Here is an 8,718-nt window from a genome sequence, read left to right on the forward strand (position 1 = left end):
GCAGGAGACAAGGACAGGCTGGGATCAGAGGAAGGGAGGACTGGCAGCCTGGCCCCCACCAGCCAGTCTGAACCTGGCTCCTACAAGAAGCCTAGAATTGGGCCTTGAGAAAGATTCTCCGTTGCCAGGAATTCCTCCTGGGGATCTTAACAAAGCCAGACCACAAAGATTACCCTCTTCTGTTTCTTCACTATCTCTTCCAGGCCCATAGGTCAGGGTCATCCCCACAAGCCATAGTCTCCTCATCCATAAAAAGGGGATCTTAATTCCGAACCTGCAAGGATTCCGGGAGGCCACACACAGGCACCGGTAAGATGTATGGGTCATTATTATTCTGTCCTAACCAATCAGACTGCAGTGGGACACCTGGCCCGGTATGTCTCAGCCCCCACTGCATGAAGGCACCACTGAGGAGCCGTAATAAAATAAATCGTAAGTAAAACACGACGCCCAGCCCCCAACCTGGACCAATCATATCCCACCTCTGCCAGAGGAGCTGGCATGGGTATTCCTCGGCGTGCAGCCGGGGCCGAGGAGCTGTGGTCCAGTCTGCTCCCTCACCCACTCCTTCCCTCAGGCCCTGGGGTCAGCTCCTCATCAGGCTCCAAATGATCAACACGTGCTTGCTGGCTCAGGGCAGCCCTGCAGTGGTCCTCCCAAGAGAGGCAAAGGAGTGATGCCGCACGGGTTAAGACATCAGCAGGGACACTGGCTGATGACAGGGAAGCAGATGTTCACTGAGACTGTTTGAGTGCTTGGCGTGGATTGCCTCTCAGTCCCCATCATGACCCTTGAAGTGGCACTGGCAGGAAGGCAATGTGACCGCCGGGAGCACTGACGCTTAGAGGATCCAGTGTGGCAGAAGAGGATTCTGCCTCTGGCCTGGTGATGGGCACATTCCTCACTCTACCTCTCTGTGCCCCAGGTCCTGACTCAGTGGAGGCGGGGGCCCCAGGAGTCACCACCCCAGTTTTGAAGTCACTCTGGTGTAGTATGAAGGACGCGTGCTTGGCTGACAGCCCCGTGTGCACTCACACCGGTGCTTCTAACCCTGCCCGGGCTCTGGCTTTCAAGCCGGTGATGGCAGAATGAGGTGGTCTCCCAGAGTGGTGACCTGGAGGGCAAGGGGCCTGATGCCCAGGTCCGAGGTCTTAATGACTGTAGGACACGGGTTTAGCCCGAGATTAAGCTACAGACTCTCTTCCCAACTGGTCCCTCACACACGCCCCACTGACCGTTACGCATGGGCTTGTACATAGACGGGGGAGCTGTCCAAGGGTACTCGCCAGTTACTAATAGAGCTCAGGATCCCAGGAGGCGGGCCTCGAAGTACAGGACTCCTTAAAAGAAGGACACTGCAGGAGCTTTGGCCAAGGGCAGGTTTTTCTCAAATAAATAAGCCTCCTGTCCAGTTTGGATCTAGACTCTGGGCCTCAGTTCGGCCTCACGGTTACGGGGTGGATACAGTGGCATGACGCACAATGTCTTGTCTAGTTCCTTCCAGTTGGCCTTCCTGTGCCAGAGAGCCAAGAAGACCCAAAACCACATTTCCCAGATGCCCTCACAGCTGAGGGTCCAGATGTGATTCAGATGCACCTGAGCAGTGCCTGCGGCAAGGGAAGGTGAGGCAGGGGCCATCATATGTCAAGAAGCACGTCCGAGCACCACTGCTTTACAGCTGTGGGTCTAGCACATTCCCCCACTCCTCTGACTCTGGGAGAGGTGGGGCTCCTCTGGCAGGCCAGTTCTGCAGTGTTATTCTGGGAGTCATTTCTGGAGACCCGGCCAAGGGTCTACTCCTCTCACTCTCCAAACAAACAATAAGTACCTAGTTCCCTGTCTTAAATCCCTTTCTTCTTAAGTGGCTAAAGTCATTCTGTTATCTGCAACAAAACGTGCACTCGGTCCGGCTTCGCTGGCCTCTGCAGCAGAACCCGCATGAATAAGGCCCTGAACCAGGGACCCGAAATGGTGAGCTCTGCCTCCAGCCTGCAGGGGGCGCTTGGGTGAAACATTTGCCCAATTGGAGCCTCAGTCTCCACATCTAGAAAGGGAGGACCGCAGGGCAGCCCACCCCCATTGGGCTTTCAGCAAATGCTGGTCCTTCAGAAGCTTGCTCTAGCCAAGGAGAGGAGCTCTTACTAGGGAAACAGAGGCTAGACAGTGTCTCAGTTGTCCTGACAGATGATTCTGAAGTATAGCGGGACACAGAGAAGGGACAGTTTGTGGGGGGCAGCAGAGCATCCAGAGAGGGAGTCAGCATTGATGGGCTGGGGACACGGAAGGGGGCAGTTAGAGCTGAAGAACCATTTGAGCAGAGATACAAACATGTGAAAGGGTCTTGGGAGTTTGGGGAACAGTAAAGTGTAAGGCAGAGGGGAGAACCAGATGGGGAAGAATCCTCAGGAGGACAGGGCCAGCCCCTCTGGGGCCACGGGGGCACCAGCTAAAATCCCACCTGCTGCCTCGTCACAACCTACTCAGTGTTTCGACATCCACAGCCAACCTGTCAGGTGGGAGGCCAGTCATGTTTGTCCCATTCTATAGATGAGGGAGCTGAGGCTCAGAGGCAAAAAGCCCGCCGTGGGCACACAGGGAGTTTGGGGTGGGGGGTGGGGGGGAGGGCGGTTCCCCGCCTTTGAGCCCGACTTTTCTGCACCACGACCCCCGTCAGGGAGGGGATGACCTGCTCATGGAGCAACTGCAAGCCACTGCTCTCAGCTGCGAGCCCGAAACCTGGTTTGGGGCTGAAGAGGGGCCTTGGGCTCCTGCCAACAAAGACAGAAAGGCCTAGAGCGAGGGCAGCATGAGGCTTAGCCCGCCCCACAACCCCAAAGTCCTCCCGGTTCTCATGGTTTTAAGGAAAAATGACACAGGGCCTGATCCCAATCTGATCCCAGTTCTGGGAAAGGCACATCACCTCACCGAGGCTCAGCTGGCTCATCAGTAAAATGGGGAAGATAAGCCCCGGTGACCCTCAGGGTTTGAGGAGAAACAAATGTGACAAAGGAGCTAAAGGTCATCCCTAGACCCAGCTGTCTGGGGTCTTCACTTGAGGACTGGGGATTCCACACACTCGCCTTGCCCCTTGTTTCCTGTCTCTAACTGGGAGCTCCGTCCTCTCTACCCGTCTCCCTGACATCTCCCCACCCCAGTCTTTGTCCTGGTGGGTGGCAGCCGGGGGGGGGGGTGACCCAAAATGGGGGTAAAGGCCTTCAGCAGTGACGCTCCTTCCTGTTCTCTGGGCAGTGGAGTCCGAAATCCCCGAAGCCTGGGTTTGGCTGGGACCCTGCAGGGCCGAGGGGCTCACCCTTTTGTTTTGGGCATCTTCACACTGTGGAGCTGCCGCTGCCATCCCACCGCCAGTCCTGGGAGGAGTTCCATCCCATGAACACCTCCACTGTCACCATGGCAACACGGGCTCCCGACGCTTCCAAAGCTAGGAGATAGAGGAGTGCCCATGCCAGGGCAGGCCTGCGCCCCTTCTCCAGACACACCGGCGAGCCGGAGACCTTGACTCAGGTCCAGTCAGGACAGCCACACTGCCTGATGTCCCACTCTGTGCCCAGTGCCGCCGGCCTCCCAGGAACACTCCCATGCCTCCCAGACAGCCCCAGCTGCCACGGGTGTTAGCGGATGGCTTTCAGCTTATTTTAGGTGAAGTTTCTTCATGACTCTGTGCGTGCCTTTTCTTCCCATAGCCCTGAAATCCAAGCAGGCTCATAGCAGAGCGGGAGTTAGGCACGGTAAGAGTACCTAACAGCTGTACACTTCCATTTTGTCATGGACTCCCTAGTGTAAACCTCTGTGGTATTTATGGTGATTCCTCCCATTTTATGGAAGAAACTGAGATCCAAGGTCACAATGCCATTAAATGAAGACAATATTTGAATTCAGGGATGTTTTTAACTTGGTGTTTTTGACACTTATGTAGTTCTTGCAATAGGCCCGGCACTGTTCTACACTGTATGCATATTCACTCTTTAAATCCTCAAAAACAATCCTATGGGGTAGGTACCGTGAATAGCTCCACCTTGCAGATGAGGGGTCAAGGCCTAGAGAGGTTAAGTCACGTGCCCGGAGTCACACAGAAAGAGGTAGTCTGGGATTCAAGCCCACGCACTTTGGCTCCTGTGTTTGTGTCCACAACTACTATACCACGTTTGCTTATAATTCTAAGGCTCTTTACTCCTAGCTGTACCCCACCCCACCCTCAAGTCAAGAAACTGACCACCTACCACCTCTAGTAGCCACACCTGGTTTCTCTCACGGAACTGGCCGGTCTCTCAAACAAGCAACTGGCTAGTTTTGAGGATTTTATCTTCCCAACCATCCTGCATCTTTCTTTTCCAATTTCCCTCACTCTCAAAGTAATCTCACATTTCCACTCATTGCTCTGGGCCTTAAAAGGCTCCCATTTGGAACAACAGCTGGGAATTGTCTTCCTTTAGAAAGAGCCTTCCTGTACCCTCACAAGGGAAGTCCCCCTTGTCCTCCCACACTCAGCCTGTCTCCAAAGACCATTAATGCAATCACTTAACAAGAGGCCAGCTCTAATAGAAAGGAAGAAAGAGGAGGAGCGGCATTGTTAGCGGTTTGAAGGGGAGAAGAAATCATAAAATCCATCAAACCTGTATTTGTCTCATTAAAAGTGTTTCTAATTTATAATGTCCTGGAATGCAGATGCCGCCCAGCTGTGCAGGCCTGGTAGTGCTGCCGGGTGCACACCCCCCACCACCACTCCTGGGCCCCCTCTCCCACCTCGCTGGGACTGCCATCAATTTCTGCTCATCAGCGGCACTTACAGTAAATGGATTCATTTGTGGCAATGGGAGCTGAGAGACAAAGGTGACAATATAATTAAGGTTTTTAATTCTATGCCTGAACAGTTAAGTCCAGAACTCATGATAATTAGCTGGCTGTAATGAAAGATCTTTAATCGTTATTTTCCCTTTGTTTCCTATAATTGTTCATTTTGGCCAACTACATTTGTCCTTTCATTTGAATCTGGTTGCACAGTTTTATGTCATTGCCATTATTCCTATAAAGTCCAAAGAAAATATGTTGTGGAGCAGGCCTTTACAAAGTCACGTTAAGAGGCCACAGGGACTCATCCGTGCACAACTGCTGCCTGGGGGACACAGCTTCTTTCTGGAGGAGAGGAAAGCTGGTCAGAAAACCCACAGGCCTGGGGATCTGTCTCCATAAAAGCAAGCACTGGCAGGAGAATGAAAAACAATGCGCTCTTTACGGCTGAAGTGGCCGCATAAGCCGGTGTCTGGAAGGATGAGAATCACCCAAGTTCTGGGCACACATACTGTTTTTTAACATTTTAGCATTCCTGTTGTCGGAACGTACCTTACAACTGAGGTGCGTATTTAATGTCATGACCCTCCTTTGCATTTCTTGCAAAGTTACGAATGAATTCATAGTGTTGCTTATAACTGATGGTGCGTCAGACTTGAAAAAAAACATGGTAAGGCATCCGTACAACAAGTATTTACTGAAGATTTACTACGCTCTAGGCAGGGTGCTGGGAACACAGGGTTGGGGAGAAACTGACTAGTCTCTGCTCTTGTAGTCTCCACAGTCTGGAGGAATGTCAAAGCAGCCTCCTGTCCAACCACAGCTGGCCACAGGACATTTCTCACTGGCTGTGGACTGTTTGGACCCTGCTTCACCTAAGGATCTGGGAGGCAAATGACTCTCAGAAACCAAAACACCAAAGCAAGAGGTTGGGGGACTTATGGCAAGGAAATGGAGGAGCCCAGACACTGGAGTCCCATCTCATAGCTAACCAGGACGAGAGAAGAACCCAGCCAGGAAATTTGGGGGGCCAGTATTTAACAGGAAAGGAAAACTGGCCTCAGAAAGATGTAAGGAATGCACGTGGGTGGGGGGGCTGTGTGGCTTGTGACACATTCCACGTCCTTTCTCTCCTCCCTCCACTGCTGATCTGGGTCCGGAAAGTTGCTTTCCCAAAGCCACGTGGCAAACTCCTGTATTTCTGGAGAGGATTAGAGCTAATCTGTGTCTCCTCTGATGCACAGCCCTTCAGTTCAAGGTTCTGAACATTGTCTTGTCTCAAACTCCCTTTAGTGACCAGTTACAGTGAAGAAGAAAACTAGGCCATCCCCATAAAAAACCTCTTCCTCTTCCCCAGGTCCATTCTACACACAAAGTCAGAGTGACTGTTTTAAAAATACATGACCCTTCCCGATAAAAATCTTCAGTGGCTTCCTAGCATCCTTTGCAAAGAATCTAAACTGAAAACAGCCATAGCCCCGTCTGACCTGCCCTCCTCTGCCCTCCCCTCCGGCCCTCCCCGGCCGCCTGGCTGCTCAGCCCTGGATGTAGCAAGCTCATTTCAGTTCCGCACCTTCTCCAACCTCCAACCACTTTTTGCTTACTGAATGGAATCCTTCCAAGGCCAGCTCAAATGTGACCTTCGATCTAAATTATGCCCCTATTTATTTTGTTTCTTGTTATGCTTACAGCAGTGTGTAATTATAGAGTAAACTGAGAGCTGGTTTACTTCCTTCTTCCATTCATACAGACGGTGAGGCCCCTGAGGACAGGGTCTGAAGCAGGAACGCCAATACCTAGAACAGAGCTTGGTCCTGATAGCCAGAATACATTTTGTTAAACGAAAGAACAACTAAACCAGACTCACAGAACGAATCCTTGAAGGCCTCTGCCCAAATGAAAAGGGCACAAGGCAATGGAGACTCCCTGGAGGGTGAGGTCTGGCCCCGTCGCACAAGAAAGCAGCAGGGGAAGGTCTACGCCACCGGCCACCGCAGACAGCCAGGTGGAGCCCCATGCCGCTCCCTGGGAGCCCTCAGTTCCGGGGCGGGACCCTCTGCAGTGCACCTCCTCATTGGCCACCCACAGGGTAGTTCCACCTCCGCACTCTTGACTGTGCTGCGCCCACCTGGGAGCCCTGGACAGGGACCCTTGGGCATGGTGGGAGGGGAGCTACTTACCCCTGCCCAGAGTCCAGGGAAGACCACAGGTGCTGCTTAGGCAATCTTGCAGACCCCAGCTCACAGGCTGACCCTGGCTTCCTGCTCTCACCTCTCAAGCACAGGAATATTCACTCCTGCCTGAATGGCACGTTCACACATTAATTCAGTCAACAAGCGATGAGCACATAAAGTAATCATTGTTGGAAGGAAAGCAAGCTGAGCCCCACCAAGGAGGTGGCGTTTGAGTGAATGGTTCTGGTCAGAGAGACATCAAGTCTCCCCCAAACTTGTTCTCCCCTTTTCTGTCAGTGGCATCTCTGGTCTCTGAGTTTTCTTGACCAGAAACCCGAGTCCCCAGCTCTTCCTGGTCTGGCCCTGTTGACCTTATTCTCATGTCCGTCTCATGCCAGTCTGTTCCTTGCTCACATTCAGGCCATCCCTCTCTGATCTTGACACTTGTCCCTCTCTAATTCATCTTCACCTGTCGCTGCCAGATTGGCCTTCCAGAAACACACTTCAGACCACATCACTCCTGCTTAAAGAACTGCAGTGGCTACCAAGTACTCTGAGAACAAATCCCATTATTCATAGAATAATAATCAGTGTCCTCCATAATTTTGCTCTAACAAACCACTCCCAATCTTATTTCTCGTGACAATATTTTGCACCCAACATCCTAACCAACTGGTAAAATCACAGCATTTTACTGCCTCTGTACGTCAGCTCATGCTAATCCCCTATCTGGAATGCCTCTCCGCCCTTTGTGTCTAAAGCCCATAGCACCTGCTCCATAACTACACGCACACACACACACACACACACACACACACACACCCCTATCATCATGGTTCTATTTCACTCTCTGAAGGCCCACAGGACTTTACCTGGTCCTCTCTTAGCCTCCTAACAGACGACACGCTACCTGAGGACAAGAGCTCTGTCTGATCCATATGGCTTTCTGTGGCAGTGGATGGAAGGGAGTGACCTGTGAGTGTTAGGAGCAGACTCCAAATCCCAACTCTGCCACCTGTGAGCTGTGTGACCTTGAACTATTTAATCCTTGTGTGCCTCGGTTTCCCCATCTGTAAAATGGGGATTGACTGGGCTGATTATATACATATACATATACATACATACACACACACACACACACACACACACATACACATACAAATATATATGATGTACTTAAACAGGGCTCGGCTCATCCTGCTAATGATTATTATGGGAATAACTAATCGTGGGTAAACAGATGAGGCAGATAGATTCAGCAGAGGCAAGTTCTAGTTCAGATCTCAGGGAAGACTTCAAGGTGGACCCCAGATCATTCCTCCTGCCCCAGGTTTCCCCTCCTGGGTAACAGGACCCAGGTGGAGACTAGGGGCAGCTGAATATGCTCTTCCTTTCCAAGAATTTGAGGAGATACAGCCCCTCTACACACAACCTAGCACCGCCTCCAGCCTAGATTGAACCCTATTTCTCAATCTTCCAGGTTACCTAAGCCCCAAGGTTGCACAGGCGGCTGGGAGTCAGGCAGCACCCTCAGCTCTCAGGTCTCCACCCTCTGGGAGCTGGCCGGCCGCAAGGTGACATCCAGGTACTCTGTGATCCCCACAGAGGAACCCAGACCTCCCTCCTGCCTCCGGAAGAAACTTGGGCAAGTGTCATTGCCTCCCTACGCCTCTGCTTCCCCTTTTTGTAGAATGGGAGTGCACAGCAGCCTTGCCTCCCTCCCCACGCAGTTGCTGGG

At 52.1% G+C, this 8,718-nt stretch overlaps 1 long non-coding RNA gene across 1 annotated transcript in view; it reads right to left on the bottom strand.

The window, feature by feature from the left end:
- The window catches only part of LOC123953516, a 57,052-nt gene extending 50,266 nt beyond the window's left edge, over positions 1-6,786 (bottom strand). Inside the window, exon 1 of the long non-coding RNA XR_006820880.1 lies at positions 6,674-6,786. This is a non-coding gene — a long non-coding RNA (uncharacterized LOC123953516). The remainder of the gene's footprint in view (positions 1-6,673) is intronic.
- Positions 6,787-8,718: the final 1,932 nt, after the last annotated feature.

The sequence above is a fragment of the Meles meles genome, chromosome 11, assembly GCF_922984935.1.
Source record: "Meles meles chromosome 11, mMelMel3.1 paternal haplotype, whole genome shotgun sequence".
Lineage (NCBI taxonomy): Eukaryota > Metazoa > Chordata > Mammalia > Carnivora > Mustelidae > Meles > Meles meles.